Raw genomic sequence first — 17,879 nt, 5'->3', positions numbered from 1 at the left:
CTAATATTCTTCTGATGTTTTTTGCATAGATACAGCCCTGTCGCAGCTGGCCCTTGCTGTACTGTGCCAGCACACTGTATTACCAGTGCATATCTTTTCACTATATTTGTGATTGAACTTACTATACCATAGCTCTCTGTGTGGGTGACACACTGCATAGATACAGCCCACAGTCCCAGCTGGCATTTGTAGTCCGCCAGCACACTGTATTATACCAGTGCATATCTTTCCACTGTATTTGTGATTGAACTTACTAAAGCATAGCTCTTTTTGTGGGTGACACTGCATAGATACAGCCCACAGTCCCAGCTGGAATGTGTAGTCTGCCACTGCCAGCACACTGTATTATACCAAATTCTATCAGCTGGACAGTCACTGTTTTTTCATTGAGCTACCTCAGCCCGACCATATGGGCGGGAAAACCGTCATCGCCTGCACTTTTGCCAACGTGCGCACCAGCACGGCCATCACTACACAAACAGCTGTTTTCTGTGCCTTAAACATTGAGTTTATTCTGTCAGTGTGAAGCAATACACTACTTACACTACCTGATCCATGTATACACACGTAAGATGTTTTAAAGCACTTTATGCCTCCAGTTTAGGAATGCAATATGATTTCTGTCCTTTAGGGATTTATAACCCTACTCTGCGTTAAATACGTAATTTTCCAAGGGACTTTTGGCATGTATCCCACTCCGGCATGCCCCCTCCAGGTGTTAGACCCCTTGAAACAACTTTTCCATCACTTTTGTGGCCAGAAATAGTCCCTGTATGCTTTAAAACTTTTTCGGAAGTTCGTGTTCACAGTTTGCCAACCCAAAATCTGAAGTTCGGGGCCATCTCTAAGAGCCTATTCACACTGGGGATCGCAAAATGCTAGCTATTAGCGCTAGTGTTTTGCAGCAATGTTTTTCGCGATGAATGTATATTTTTTGCTGTATATTTTCACAATTTTCGAGCGATCGCGATTAGTGCTTTTTTTTTTTACATCATAATCGATCAAAAATCATGAAAAAGCGCTGCATGCACTGCATTTGTGTTTACCGCGATTCGCTGGCGATCATGGCAGTGAGATCACTGCCATATGCCTAACATTACACTAGCACTTTTGCAATCACTGGCGATTCGGCAATTAGCGGTAAAGGGCTGCTAATCCCCCCAGTGTGAATGGGCCCTAAAGGCTTGCTCGGGACAATGGACATAAAAGCTCTTGCATATTATTATTTCTAAAATAAGTAAAAAAAAATTCTTCATATGTTTGCTAGCTAGTGCAAGCCAAGTAACAAGATGTAAAAATGTGCAAAATACTGTCTTTTCAACAATCACAGATTCCATGTATAATGTTTTTGCTACTTTCATCTAGAAATAGATGTCTTTGTGTTTTGCATTACCTGGTGTGCAACAGCAAAGGAATTCCAAGCCTCAGATAAATACAAAATATCAAGAAAAAAACATCTAGTTTCTTTTTGCTAGGTTCACTTGGGACTTGTTTTTGCACAAAGTACTACTAAACTTTCACTGATCGGTGGATGTAAAAGTTATTTCTCAAACTTCAGAATGTGTTGGTGCAAATTTGACTACAACAAATTCAGCCAAACTTTGAGAATGTTTGTCAAGCTCCAGTGCTCGACCTAAATCTGAATCTCATCGCTAACTCTCTTGAGGACCTCCCTGGCGTTCAATTTTCCCAGGATTTCTGTGCAAAAAGTGATAAAATTTATTTTTAAAACTTTTTTTTTCCTGTAACTTGCCAAAATGTGTCAAGCAAGGGTCTAGTATACAGTGCAGGAGAGTATTGATGTGTATGCATGTTTATACTGTTCACAGCACGTTTTTATGGATGGATATATCTGTCCATACCGCAAGGGACGTGATAGATTCCGCATGCACAAATACTTTGTGAATTGTGCCCAGAATCCTTAAAGGGAAGGTTCAGGCAGCGCTTAAAAAAAATAAATATCCAAATCCACTTACCTGGGGCTTCCTCCAGCCCGTGGCAGCCAGGCTGTGCCCTCGGCGCCGCTCCGCAGGCTCCCGGTGGTCTCCGGTGGCGAGCCCAACCTGGCCAGGCCGGCTGCCAGGTCGGGCTTCTTCTGCGCTCCACAATGCATGTCATTGGCGCGCGCTGACGTCATCCGACGTCCTCCGGGCTGTACTGCGCAGGCACAGAACTACTCAGCGTCAGCGCGCGCCAGTGACACGCATTGTGGAGCGCAGAAGAAGACCCGGAGACCACCGGGAGCCTGCGGAGTGGCGCCGAGGGCACAGCCTGGCTGCCACGGGCTGGAGGAAGCCCCAGGTAAGTGGATTTGGATATTTATTTATTTTTAACCGCTGCTTGAACCTTCCCTTTAACCCATTCGCGTTCCGTCGTTTTCACTTGAGAAATGTTCACCTCCCATTCATTAGCCTATAACTTTATCACTACTTATCACAATGAACTGATCTATATCTTGTTTTTTCCGCCACCAATTAGGCTTTCTTTGGGGGGTACATTTTGCCAAGAGCCACTTTACTGTAAATGTATTTTAACAGGAAGAATAAGAAAAAAAAACTGAAAAAAATCATTATTTCTCAGTTTTCAGCCATTATAGTTTTAAAATAATACATGCCTCCATAATTAAAACTCACGTATTGCATTTGCCCATATGTCCCGGTTATTACACCGTTAAAATTATGTCCCTATCACAATGTATGGCGACAATATTTTATTTGGAAATAAAGGTGCATTTTTTCCGTTTTGCATCTATCACTATTTACAAGTTTAAAATAAAAAAAAAGTAGAAGTATTTCATCTTTACATTGTTATTTAAAAAGTTTAGACCCTTATGTAAATATTTACATGTTTTTTTTTATTGTAATGTTGTTGTTTTTTAATATTAAACATTTTATTTGGGTAGTTTTGGGAGGGTGGGATGTAAACATGTGATTTATAATGTAAATGTGTTTGAATTTTATTTTTTTTCACTTTTAGTTGTAGTTTTACTTTTTGGCCACAAGATGGCGGCCATGAGTTTGTTTACATGACGTCACTCTAAGCGTAACACACGCTTAGAGCGACGTATGGGGTACGTTACAGCCAGAAAAAGCGAAGCGGGGGAGAGGAATCAGTGATCGGGCACCATAGCCCGATACACTGATTGCCTGGCTAACGAACCGCGGGCCAGGAGCGCGCGTGCACGCGCGCAATCGGCCGTGGGAGCGGGCGGTAGCGAGCATGGTTCCTGGACGTAGTTTCTACTTCCAGGAACCAAAATAGGTTAAACTAAGCCCCCACTGTCGGGAACCGGCCCCGCAGATACAATACACAAAGGGTAGTAGCGCACTGGTGAATAAATGAGCTGCCTGGGTGTGCTCAGGGCCTGTCCTCAAGCCCCTAAAGGAAAGTACAAAACAATTTCAAAGATGACTGTGGCGCTTGTTGACTATTATTTAATGGGCTGCAGAGAGAGCTATAAGGTTTGCTCTAACCTCATCGATTTTTGAATCAGGTAAAAATTAATCTATCTGCGCCCAAGTGACCAATACACTTCGTTTTCTAATATTAAAAGTTTTATTATAAAACAAGGTCAATTTATTACAACAATTGTGTCTCCCATACTTCTAGAGATCAGCTGCCCTCACCACACTTCAGACTTCCATACACACTCCACATCCACAGCTCAAGATGGTTGATTTCCCTACCTACTGAAAAGCCAGCCTAATGCCGCCCATGATCAGACAGGGGGATCCCCACCCTAGCTATATCTGTTGGCAGTTTGCAGGCCTATTTCTTCTAAATACTGAAGTGGGTACCAGTCCAGTTTGAGTTCAATGACTTTTCCAGACGTTTCCATAAAAAATATAGTTCAGACGCTATCAAAACGCTTAATAAGCGCTATCCAGTCCAGTTTGAGTTCAATCATTTTTCAAACGTTTATAGAAAAATAGTTCAGACGCTATAAAAACGCTCTATAAGCGCTATCCAGATCCTCCATAAAATTCTAACAACTCTTGGTTTCCCGTGCTGCACACACTGCAGATATACAATCAATATTCAGTCAATGACCGTGGACAGTTCAATTCATAGCAGTGCTTTGCTCCGCATATAGCGTGTTACTCATAGACTCACGTCTCCTTCGATGAAAAGGCTGGAAGTTCTCTTCAATACCAGCTGGGTTAAGGGAGTCTTTGTAGCGTATCTCTACGAGCTCTCTGGTCCCGGCCGGAGACGCCTGGAGCTCGGAGCCGCTTGCTAGTGGGCGGTGATGTTCTCCGTGAACGGGATGTTTCCGGGTGACATCACCTAGCTTCTCCGCCAATCAGGGCCTACGCGTTTCGGCAGGAAACGCCTACCTTCATCAGGGCCTTCCTGATTGGCTGTCTTCCTCCGTCCTTTGTAGCTGTAACTCCGCCTCCTCCATTCATCGCCTTATCGTAACACTCACTCTCTGCGGGCTGTTAAAAAGCAAATAATTCCACATCATTGTTCAGTCCACAGGGAGCCAGACTATTTAAAGTGTATATCCACTTTGTCTCTTCTCTTGACATTTTTTTAATAAAGTCGCCACCTCTCCACTCTTTTTCCACCAGTTTTATGGCATAAAATTTCAATGAATTCAAGCTGCCACTGTGTTTATCTCTAAAATGTTTAGCTAAAGGATACTTGCTGTCCCCCCCTTTAATGTTGTTAATGTGTTCCCCAATTCTAGATACTAACTTCCTTTTGGTTCTACCAACATATTGCTTAGGACAGCCACACTCTATTACATAAATGACCCCCATACTCATACAATTTAAATTGTTGTCAATTTTAAACTCCTGACCAGTTGCACATGATTTAAATTTACAGATGGGGTCAGTGTGCCTGGTATTCTTACAAGCATTACAAAACCCACATCTTTTAAATCACCCTCCCCCCCTTTCCCCCCCACCTTCTCCTTTAAAGGGACAGTCGGTGCAATAATGCTCTTGATATTTGCAGCTCTCCTAAATATAAATTTGGGTTGTTCTGATAGGATTCCATTAAGTGTCTTATCCTGTTGTAATATATGCCAATATTTTCCAACTACTTTCCTAACTTTACCAGCTTGTTGTGAGTACTTCATTTTTATACTAAGAGGTGGTGACGTTGGTGGTTTAATCTTTGATTTCAATAGATCACCTCTTTTACATTCTCGTACTTCCTCCTCAACTTTTGCTAAAGCATTTCCCTCATATTTCCTCTCTAGAAATCTTTTCTTTATTACATCGGCCTGAGAGTTATAATCTGCTAATTCTGAACAATTTCTACGAATTCTTAAAAATTGACTTTTTGGAATATTAGACAGCCACTTCAGCATATGGCAGCTGTCTAAATAAATGTAGCTATTTGTGTCTACTTTTTTAAAAAAAAGTTTTTTGTCTTGATCTTACCTCCTTCTATAAAAATTGTTAGATCTAAAAAATTGACCTGTAGATTGCTGTATTTACTTGTGAATGTCAAGTTGTACTCATTGACATTCAACCAAGTGAGAAATGTTAAAAGCTTCTCCCTTCCTCCCCCCCCCCCCCCCACACACACACAAAAGGCGTCATCTATAAATCTTTTCCACACTACCAGGTCCGCACCTGGGCTCTCTGGGCCCCCCAAAACAAATTTCTCCCAGTAGGCCATAAATAAGTTTGCGAACCCAGGTGCGAACCTGGTCCCCATCGCTGTTCCTATCTGCTGTAGATAATACTGGCCATTGTAATAAAAATAATTGTGGGTTAAAATGAAATAGATTGCTCTCTCTATAAATCTGACTTGGTCCAACGGAATATCAGTGAGGGTCTCCAGAAAGAACCTGACCGCCTCCAAACCCCTTCTATGGTTGATAACCGTATACAAGGAACTGACATCTGCCACACATAGTATAGAGTTGTCTTTCCATTCCAGACCTTCCAAAATTCGTAAAATGTGGCCTGTATCTTTGATGTATAATTTAGTCCTTACTACCGCCCTTTGTAAAAATTGATCAATATACTCTGATAGGTTTGCCGTTAAGGACCCGATACCAGAGATAATTGGTCTCCCAGGTGGGTTATCTAATTTCTTATGGATTTTGGGTAGATGATAATACACCGGCAACCTTGGGTGGGTTTGGAGTATATAGTCAGCCTCCCTCTCATTCAAAATCCCTTGTTCCTTCCTTTCCTCTACTATTATCTTCAGTTCCCTTTGAAAATCTCTACACAGGTCCGTTTTAAGCTTCAGATACGTCTGGCTATCAGACAGTTGTCTTTCAGCTTCTCTTTCGTAGTCCTCTATATCCTGAACTACTACCCCTCCCCCCTTATCTGCTGGTCTAATGATTATTTGGGGGTCCTCCCTTAATTTTCTCATTCCCTGTCTCTCACCTTTAGTCAAATTGGAACTCTTGTCTTCCCGTATTTTTCTAATATCTCCCATTACCATTGTCTCAAAAGTTGTCATTGAGTCGCTCATCTCATTGGTGGGATTGAATTTGGATCGATTTTTTAATCGATTTTTTAATTTTTTAAACACACACGGAATTAAAAAAAATCGATCCAAATTCAATCCCACCAATGGATAGAAAACGAAGTGTATTGGTCACTTGGGCGCAGATAGATCAATTTTTACCTGATTCAAAAATCGATGAGGTTAGAGCAAACCTTATAGCTCTCTCTGCAGCCCATTAAATAATAGTCAACAAGCGCCACAGTCATCTTTGAAATTGTTTTGTACTTTCCTTTAGGGGCTTGAGGACAGGCCCTGAGCACACCCAGGCAGCTCATTTATTCACCAGTGCGCTACTACCCTTTGTGTATTGTATCTGCGGGGCCGGTTCCCGACAGTGGGGGCTTAGTTTAACCTATTTTGGTTCCTGGAAGTAGAAACTACGTCCAGGAACCATGCGCGCTACCGCCCGCTCCCACGGCCGATCGCGCGCGTGCACGCGCGCTCCTGGCCCGCGGTTCGTTAGCCAGGCAATCAGTGTATCGGGCTATGGTGCCCGATCACTGATTCCTCTCCCCCGCTTCGCTTTTTCTGGCTGTAACGTACCCCATACGTCGCTCTAAGCGTGTGTTACGCTTAGAGTGACGTCATGTAAACAAACTCATGGCCGCCATCTTGCAACATTACAATAAAAAAAAAACATGTAAATATTTACATAAGGGTCTAAACTTTTTAAATATCAATGTAAAGATGAAATACTTCTATATTTTTTCTATTTTAAACTTGTAAATAGTGATAGATGCAAAACGGAAAAAATGCACCTTTATTTCCAAATAAAATATTGTCGCCATACATTGTGATAGGGACATAATTTTAACGGTGTAATAACCGGGACATATGGGCAAATGCAATACGTGAGTTTTAATTATGGAGGCATGTATTATTTTAAAACTATAATGGCTGAAAACTGAGAAATAATGATTTTTTTCAGTTTTTTTTTCTTATTCTTCCTGTTAAAATACATTTACAGTAAAGTGGCTCTTGGCAAAATGTACCCCCCAAAGAAAGCCTAATTGGTGGCGGAAAAAACAAGATATAGATCAGTTCATTGTGATAAGTAGTGATAAAGTTATAGGCTAATGAATGGGAGGTGAACATTTCTCAAGTGAAAACGACGGAACGCGAATGGGTTAAAGGGAAGGTTCAAGCAGCGGTTAAAAATAAATAAATATCCAAATCCACTTACCTGGGGCTTCCTCCAGCCCGTGGCAGCCAGGCTGCTATGAATTGAACTGTCCACGGTCATTGACTGAATATTGATTGTATATCTGCAGTGTGTGCAGCACGGGAAACCAAGAGTTGTTAGAATTTTTTGGAGGATCTGGATAGCGCTTATAGAGCGTTTTTATAGCGTCTGAACTATTTTTCTATAAACGTTTGAAAAATTATTCTATTGACTCAAACTGGACTGGATAGCGCTTATTAAGCGTTTTGATAGCGTCTGAACTATATTTTTTATGTAAACGTCTGGAAAAGTCATTGATCTCAAACTGGACTGGTACCCACTTCAGTATTTAGAAGAAATAGGCCTGCAAACTGCCAACAGATATAGCTAGGGTGGGGATCCCCCTGTCTGATCACGGGCGGCATTGGGCTGGCTTTTCAGTAGGTAGGGAAATCAACCATCTTGAGCTGTGGATGTGGAGCTTGTATGGAAGTCTGAAGTGTGGTGAGGTCAGCTGATCTCTAGAAGTCTGGGAGACACAATTGTTGTAATAAATTGACCTTGTTTTATAATAAAACTTTTAATATTAGAAAACGAAGTGTATTGGTCACTTGGGCGCAGATAGATCAATTTTTACCTGAAAGTACAAAACAAGAGCTAGAGCACCTGGCGCTCAATAATGAATCAATATGATCCAAATCTCACTAAAATATCAGTTGTATTATCAATGTGATCAATTAGCAGAGTCTCATTACAATGTCAGTTCCAAAGAGGCGCTCTAACAATGACCGTGCCTCTGCCTGGGTATACTTTAGCATCCGTCCTGTAATGAAGATCTAAACACAGTACCTCTCGTGGGTATAAATGGACAATACCCCAATGTAGAAGGTATAGTCTTCTAATAGAATCCAGTCCGGAGTGTGGGGAGAGGTCCCTCAAATCGCAGCTGGACTCAAAGCTCGCGCGGGGACGCTAGATCGATCTCCCTCCGCATCCACCGGTCGTGACGTCACCGCCTGCATTCCACTGCTTACCAGTCGTGTGTCGGCTTACTTCCTGAATAAGGGTACACAGAAGGGACAAACTAATGGTGCAGACTGCGCCCAAAGTTGGTAACACTGCGCATAAGAATGCACTTACGGAAAGGATTCATGATTTTATTGCATATAATAAAACATGTTTTATTATATGCAATAATAATGCAGCTCTTCCAGGCTGCTGTCAAATCGAATAGCCCCAGAGAACTCAGTGCTGCCTGTCACACACGCCAGGGAGGCTGCAAACTGAGACACTCCTGGGCCCTCATTGACAGGTTCCGAAGCAGACGCTGCTGACCCGGAAACATCTGCCACTTCGGTGGGCAGCCCCTCTGCTGTAGACCCGCTAGCGCTGCTGGTTTCCACTGCAGCTGAGTGAGTGTCCGCCTTACACATATCATTGCTCATCACATTATATTTGATCTCAAAATCATCTGAAGAGGAAGGATATGGCCTGGTGCCATCTGCCCCTTCAGTGGGCAGTTCATCTGCTGCAGACCATCGAACACTGCTGGTCCACATGACACATAGCATTGTGTAGTACATCACATATGACATCAGCATTATCTGCCTTACACATATTGTCATCTGGTACATCAAATAAAAAATCAACATTATCTGTATTACACACTTCGCTATTCAGCACCGCACTGGGACTTCTGGTGGGGATGCAGGCTCCACAGGGGTTAGATTAGGCTCATAACGGGCTACTAACCATCCCAGGTCAGTACCCAGCATAACGTTGGTGGGGATTTCATCAGTTACCCCAACTTCTTTCATTGCGGACCAATGCGGACACCCCCAACTCCTTTGGCAGAAATCATTTTCCCAGGTATGTACTGCTCCGGGTTCACAAGCTGGGGATGTATGAGAGTCACTTCTGCTCCAGTGTCTCTCAGCCCAGTGGCAACTGTACCCCCAACCGTGACAAGCTGCAGATTCTCTGCATAGCTAGTGGCATTCCTGGTAGCACACAACACAGCTTGGATTTCACTGGGGTTTGGGGCCTCACTGGATTTTGGGGCCTCACTGGATTTTGGGGCCTCCCTCTTCCATTCTGGACAAGTCACACTGATATGACCCACCTTGTCACATACAAAGCATTTCCGGGTGTCAGTGGTTGGTGGCTTCAATCCAGGAGATGGCGGTGCTTGTTTCCTCTGGGTGATGGGTGAAGTTAGTCTGGCACACTGTTCTCCCTTCCAGCTGGGTGCAGTAGTCCTCCGGGACTCGGATGCTCGATGGGCTGTGTAGGAATCTGCAATTTCAGCAGCCTCATCCACTGTCTTTGGCTCTCGATCTAGCACAAAGAGCCGGACCTCAGCAGGACAAGTGTGTAGGAACTGGTCTTTTATTATCAGTTCCTGCAGGGCATCAAAGGTTTTGACTGAAAGTCCTTTTAACCACTGCTGGAAGGCAGTGCACAGGTTGCAAGCATGATCCAGGTAACTGTCATTAGGACCTCGCTGTACTGTCCTGAAACGTTTGTGATACACCTCTTGCGTGAGGTGGTATCGCTTAATGATGGCTTGCTTAATTGCCTCAAAGTCCGCTTCTTCCTCCTGGGGAAGACTCACAAACGCCTCCAGGGCCTTGCCTCTCAACCATGGTGTGAGATTCCTTGCCCACTGCTCTCGGAGCACCCCATACTGACGACAAGTCCTTTCAAACCCCTCTAGGAAGGTGTCTGTATCAGAGTCTTTGTCCATAGTGGGGAACTTATCCAGGGGGATTCTGTGGACTCGCTCACCTTCGCGTTCTGTGGGTCCAGCAGACCAGTTCTGCTGCTGAAGTTTAGCCAGCTCCAGCTGGTGTTAACGCTCAGCACTTTCCCTCTCGGCCTGGTGTCGCTGTTCAGCTTGTTCCCTCTCGGCTTGGTGTCGCCGCTCAGCACTTTCCCTCTCGGCCTGATGTCGACGTTCGGCACAATCCTTCTCGGCTTGTCGATGCAGTAGAATCAGCTTTAAGCGCAGTTCTGGATCAGCCGAGCCCAGTAGCTGTAGATCAGCTTCCAGAGATGCCATTTCCGTGTTAGGTGGATCATCCAGGACATTGTCTCCACTCGCATCCTGTGGCGGGAGCGATTGATCCTCTGATGTGTTGTGAGCTGCATCTGCTGGCGTTGGAGCATGGGCTTGCTCTGCCTCATCATACTCCTCGAGGACACGAACTAACTTCTCCTTAGTCTGGCCTCTCACCGTCTCAATGCCTCTGTGCTCACACAGGTTGAGTAAGTCGTTTTGATTCTGTTTCTTATAGCTGGTTGCTTTTTGAGCCATCGTATTGCCAAATAAAAATAAAAAGGATGGAGGGGACCTTTGTGAAAAAAGAAGTATATAGATTCTGCACTGAGTAGACTTCTGTAGGCTAGTCGCTTCTAGCAAGCTTCCAGTGCTTAGTACACAGAATAGAGCTAAACTGCGTACTAATGTACTAAGCGTTCCCACCACTACCAGCCAATTATGTCAGGAACTGGCCCCATGGCAAGCCTGCAGAGACGGTTCCGGACTGGGGGATAGATTCGATCACGAGGGGAGCAGCCTTATTCAAGCTAACACAAGGCTGTCACCCCTCAAAAACACTTCTCACTGCCACCACTAGCTGCTGCTAGACACTTCAACAATTCCCACTCTGCTGTCTAGTGGTCTGCACTCCAGCGTTTTCGTATTTGGGTCAGCTTCACGCTTAGGCCAAATACGGGAACGCTACACACACACAACACAATCACACAGTAGCAAGGCACAATCAGGCACTGAATTTGTAACACAAATTACACTGCAGTCTCTCCAGACTATGAGTTTTTGCTAGTACATCAGAAGTCAAACTTATTAAATAAATATTTAATATTCCAGAAAAAAAGTGGAACAGTGCAGAAAATAATATATACAAAAGATTTACAAAAACAAAGTAAAAATTATAAAGACACACAACAAGACAGATTACAAAAATAAAAATGGGAATCAAAACAGAAATTGAACTTTTACCAGTGCAAAGGTCCAACAACGAATTCTGATCGGATCAGGATCATCACTAGCTGTCGCTACCTCCAGGAGAAGATCATTTATGACTGTCCTAGGCCGACTTATATAGTCCGATTTGTAGCCCGGGGGTACAAGTTGTCATACTCACCAGCCTGCCTGTCATCCCGTCCAGCATGCCCGTCCTCTTCGTCGGCTCCGGGGTCCGTCTCGCGCAAATGCGCACACGCGTAGCCGACATGTTTGTCTGTCACATGGCATCACGCCGTTCGGTGTGTTGGCCACTTCCTGTTTTGGTTCCTGCGGGCAACGCGCCTGCGCGGGTGTACGCAGTCATTTGTCCGCATGTACGCATGCGCGGCAGATAGTTACTGACTGTTGGACGCATGCGCGGCAAGTTGTTCCTGCTAAAAGTACGCATGCGCAGGGGGTTAATGCGGACATTAGTACGCATGCGCAGCGTCATCAATTGGCGCCAAAAAGCACTATATAAGCCAGTCTGCCCTGCAGGTCAGTGCTGTCTGTTCGTACAGCTTGCCAGCAGTGTACCGTGTGCTCTGTCAGCTACTACCTGATTGCCTTCTTGTTGCCGACCTTAGCCTGTTCCTGTTTCTGCCTGACTGCCGCCTGCCCCGACCTTCTGCCTGTTTGCTCGTTCCTGATTGTACTCCGCCTGCCTCGACCTCTGCCTGATTTACCGTTTATGATTGAACTCTGCCTGCCCTGAACCCGGATTGCCTGACCATTCTGTACTTCAATATCTCTCCTCCACAACGCAGCGTTAACTGTTCTCCTTCGTCTCCAGTGGGGCAATCCTAAGGGTCGTGACCTGTGACTACCAGGCAGCAAAGTAGTCCGTTGCCCACTAGGGGTAGCGGCCCATCAACCCTTGCGGGGTGCTCTGGTGAAGACCCGTAGCCACACAGACTCCACGCCTTGGGAGAGCCCACGCCAACCACTGGTGACAGGGTCAACAGCACCTGCTCAGAACGTGACAGAAACAGACAGCCAACATGAACGCTACTGGAGGTCCATCCGATATCGATGCTCTTTGCAAGATGGTGTCTGAGCTCAGTCTCTCAGTACAATAGATACAGAACAGTTACGTTCAACTACAGTCACAGATTCAAGCCATACCTAACCCAGCTACTGCAGCTCCCGCAACCAATGTAACCGTTTCCGCTCCACCACCCGAGCCAAAGGTTCCTCTTCCAGACCGATTCACAGGAGATCGCAGCAAATTCAGAAATTTTAAAGGCGCCTGCCTCCTGTTATTCTCCCTACAACCAAGAACATATGCCAGCGAGCAAGCTAAAGTGGGCACCATCATCTCCTTACTCCAGGGAGAGCCGCAGGCTTGGGCCCTGCAGCTCAGAGAACAAGACCATGATGCTCTATCTTCAGTCACTTCCTTCTTCGAAGCTCTTGCTGAACTCTATGATGACCCTGCTCGCACCACCTCAGCCGAGTCAGCCCTTCAGAATCTTCGGCAGGGTCGTAGGCCTGTAGAGGAGTACATTTCTGACTTTCGCCGTTCGAGTGGGGACACTCAATGGAATGATGCCGCATTGAAATTTCAGTTTCGACTGGGACTGTCAGATCAACTCAAAGATGAGCTGGCCCGGGTGGGCATTCCTGCTACCTTAAAAGAACTTATACAGCTCTCCACCCAGATTGATAGAAGGCTAAGAGAGAGAAGGCTAGAGAGATCTGGCAACACCCGGACTGCATGGAATCTTCCTTCTTTTCCTGTACCAGCACCTAGCTCAAGTCCACCCACATCTAATACCCTAGAGGCTCCTGAACCTATGCAGTTGGGTTTGGCCAGAACTTCATTATCCTCTGAGGAACGTCAGCATCGCCGCCAGGCCAACCTCTGCATGTACTGTGGCGCTCCAGGACATTTTCGCAATAGTTGTCCAGTAAGGCCTTCTGGTAAGCTTAACTCGGAACCCACTTCAGTCCTTGTCACTCATCAGTCCTCGTCCGCTCATGTTCCTTTGTCTCTGTCGTTACAGGGGCCAGGAGGAATAACCAGAATTAGAGCTATCATAGACTCTGGAGCGTGTTCCTGTTTTATTGATGATCGTCTGGCCCATCAGCTTCAGCTTCCAGTTCGTCAGAAGTCCAGTCCATTCCCTCTACAGTTAGCAGATGGGTCTCCTTTGGAATCAGGTCCCATCACACAAGAGACTTATCCCATCCTTGTTATTACCTCTGAGGATCATCAGGAATTTCTCACCTTTGACCTAATTCCATCTCCGCTATTTCCTATCATCCTGGGGATTCCATGGCTACAATCTCACAACCCTTCAATTAATTGGAGATCAGGTGAAGTTAACTTCCAATCCAAATACTGCCAACAGTTCTGCCTCCCTCAAGTTGGACAACTTCTCTGTCTCACACCCGAGTTAGAAGCCTTGCTCCCACCTCTCTACCAAGAGTTCCGAGATGTCTTTGACAAGAAGGCCGCTGATGCCCTGCCTCCACACAGAATATATGATTGTCCAATTGAGCTGCATCCAGGGGCTGAAATTCCTTTTGGAAGGGTATTCCCCCTCTCCGAACCTGAGTCAGCAGTGTTGAAACAGTACATTGAGGAAAACCTAACAAAGGGCTTTATCCGTCCCTCTACCTCTCCTGCCGGGGCTGGGATATTTTTCGTTGAGAAGAAGGACGGTTCTCTTCGACCCTGTGTGGATTACCGTGAGTTAAACCGAGTGACTGTGAAAAACCGGTATCCACTTCCCTTAGTTCCTGATCTGTTCCAGAAGTTGCGTACTGCTAAGGTCTTCACTAAACTCGACCTTAGGGGTGCGTATAATCTCATCCGCATTCGCGATGGAGATGAATGGAAGACCGCCTTCAGATCCCGCTATGGACACTATGAATACTTAGTAATGCCCTTCGGCCTTTGTAATGCTCCTGCAACCTTCCAACACTTTGTCAACGACATCTTCCGTGACTTTATAGATGTGTTTATGGCAGTGTATCTGGACGATATTCTCATCTTTTCTTCTTCTCTGGCTGAACATCAAGTCCATGTTAAAAAGGTGTTAGCTCGCCTCCGTGTGCACAATTTATATGCAAAACTAGAGAAATGTGAGTTTGAACGGGAAAACATTCAGTTCCTCGGTCTACAGATCTCTCCTGCAGGCATCAAGATGGACTCTCAAAAAGTTTCGGCCATTCTAGACTGGCCAACTCCCACGGATAAGAAAGGTGTTCAACGCTTTATTGGGTTTGCAAACTTTTATAGAAGATTTATAATGAACTTTTCAGCCATCGTGGCACCCATTACTCAGCTAACCAAAGCACATCAAAGGTTCCAATGGACTCCTGAAGCTCAGACCGCCTTTGAGAGACTCAAACAACTGTTTACCACAGCTCCTGTGCTTAAACATGCCAACCCTACACAGCCCTTCGTCCTAGAAGTAGATGCTTCCGAAACGGCAGTAGGGGCTGTGTTGTCCCAACGTTTTGGTCCTAAGAATCTATTACATCCTGTTGCCTTCTTTTCTCGGAAACTGAACCCCTCTGAAAAGAACTATGACATTGCAGACCGAGAGTTACTGGCTATTAAAGCATCCTTTGAGGAATGGAGATACTTGCTGGAAGGAGCACAACATTCAATTCTTGTCTTTACAGATCACAAGAATCTGGAATACCTCAAGACTGCCAAACGATTACGACCCAGACAAGCCCGCTGGGCCCTATTCTTCTCCCGTTTTGACTTCCATGTCACCTACAGACCAGGTAGTAAGAATGTTAAACCTGATGCACTATCTCGAATGTTCCCTGAGGAGTCTCCTGTTAATCCTGTTCCAGATACCATTCTGTCCTCCAAAAATTTCTTACTACTCCAACCTGATCTTCTTACTCGGATACAACAATCCTCAAGATCCTTACCAAAAGAAGTAACGAATCAATTGCAACCTCAAGATGGCATGTTCTTTCAGAATGATAGAGTATACGTACCTGCTGATCTTCGCACATCTGTTTTGCAGTTAGGTCATGATAGTTTGCTGGCCGGTCATTTTGGAGTTGCCAAGACACAAGAACTAATACAGCGTAACTTCTTCTGGCCTGAACTCCATCAAGATTGTAAGAAATATGTATTGTCATGTAATGTCTGTGCTCGATCCAAGCATGTTCACCGTCGACCATGGGGTTTACTTACCTCCTTGCCCATACCCTCCCGCCCATGGGACATGATATCAATGGACTTTGTTACAGATCTACCTCCTTCCAACGAGTTCACTACAATTTTCGTGGTCGTTGACCGATTTACAAAGATGGCACACTTTGTCCCTTTAAAGGGGCTACCCAATGCTGCTACTACTGCTGAAGTTTTTCTCAATCAAATTGTGAGACTCCATGGACTTCCTTCCAATATTGTCTCTGATAGGGGGGTTCAATTCACTTCAAAATTCTGGAAAGAACTCTGCAACAGGCTCAAGATAACCTTGTCACTTTCCTCTGGCTATCACCCCCAGTCAAATGGGCAGACTGAGAGAATAAACCAAGTGTTGGAACAGTATTTAAGATGTTTTACATCCGCATCCCAAGAGGATTGGTCTTCTTTGTTAGCAACCGCTGAATTTGCCTATAATAATAGTGTTCATACTTCTACGAATCAAACACCGTTCTATGCCAACTATGCATTTCATCCTACCATGTGTCCTATGTTGAAATACAATTCTCAGGTACCTGAAGTTCAACAGAGACTTTCATGTATTACGGAAAACTTCAAGAAGTTACAGAAAAATCTTAAACAAGCACAACTCAGAATTAAGACGAAAGCTGATAGAAAGAGAACTGCTGCACCCAACTTTCAGACAGGTGATCTGGTATGGCTCTCTACTACCAATCTCAAATTGAGGTGTCCATCCAGGAAATTGGGTCCTAAATTCATTGGACCATTCCCTGTTGAGAGACAGATCAATCCTGTGGCTTACAAATTAAAACTGCCAGACTCCATGAAGACACATCCAGTCTTCCACGTTTCCTGTTTAAAGCCAGTTGTGTCTGATCCTTTTAAAGGTCGATCTACTGCTCCACCTCCTCCCATCTTGGTGGATGGTTCTGAAGAATTTGAAATAGAAAAAATACTAGACTCCAAGAAGAGTAGAAATGTACTTTATTATCTCATTAAATGGAGGGGGTTTGGTATTGAGGAGAATTCATGGGAGCCAGCAGCTAACGTTCATGCATCCAGGTTAATTAAGCTTTTTCATAAACAATACCCTACAAAGCCAGCTCAAGGTGGCATCCGTAGGATGCCCCTGGGGAGGGGGCAATGTCATACTCACCAGCCTGCCTGTCATCCCGTCCAGCATGCCCGTCCTCTTCGTCGGCTCCGGGGTCCGTCTCGCGCAAATGCGCACACGCGTAGCCGACATGTTTGTCTGTCACATGGCATCACGCCGTTCGGTGTGTTGGCCACTTCCTGTTTTGGTTCCTGCGGGCAACGCGCCTGCGCGGGTGTACGCAGTCATTTGTACGCATGCGCGGCAGATAGTTACTGACTGTTGGACGCATGCGCGGCAAGTTGTTCCTGCTAAAAGTACGCATGCGCAGGGGGTTAATGCGGACATTAGTACGCATGCGCAGCGTCATCAATTGGCGACAAAAAGCACTATATAAGCCAGTCTGCCCTGCAGGTCAGTGCTGTCTGTTCGTACAGCTTGCCAGCAGTGTACCGTGTGCTCTGTCAGCTACTACCTGATTGCCTTCTTGTTGCCGACCTTAGCCTGTTCCTGTTTCTGCCTGACTGCCGCCTGCCCCGACCTTCTGCCTGTTTGCTCGTTCCTGATTGTACTCCGCCTGCCTCGACCTCTGCCTGATTTACCGTTTATGATTGAACTCTGCCTGCCCTGAACCCGGATTGCCTGACCATTCTGTACTTCAATATCTCTCCTCCACAACGCAGCGTTAACTGTTCTCCTTCGTCTCCAGTGGGGCAATCCTAAGGGTCGTGACCTGTGGCTACCAGGCAGCAAAGTAGTCCGTTGCCCACTAGGGGTAGCGGCCCATCAACCCTTGCGGGGTGCTCTGGTGAAGACCCGTAGCCACACAGACTCCACGCCTTGGGAGAGCCCACGCCAACCACTGGTGACAGGGTCAACAGCACCTGCTCAGAACGTGACACAAGTCCAGATATAATTTAACTCAAAAAACTAAAAATAGCAGCTTCCTTCAGCCTGGTGCCCAATT

Source organism: Hyperolius riggenbachi, chromosome 5, assembly GCF_040937935.1.
Source record: "Hyperolius riggenbachi isolate aHypRig1 chromosome 5, aHypRig1.pri, whole genome shotgun sequence".
Lineage (NCBI taxonomy): Eukaryota > Metazoa > Chordata > Amphibia > Anura > Hyperoliidae > Hyperolius > Hyperolius riggenbachi.
This window is presented reverse-complemented; position numbering follows the sequence as displayed.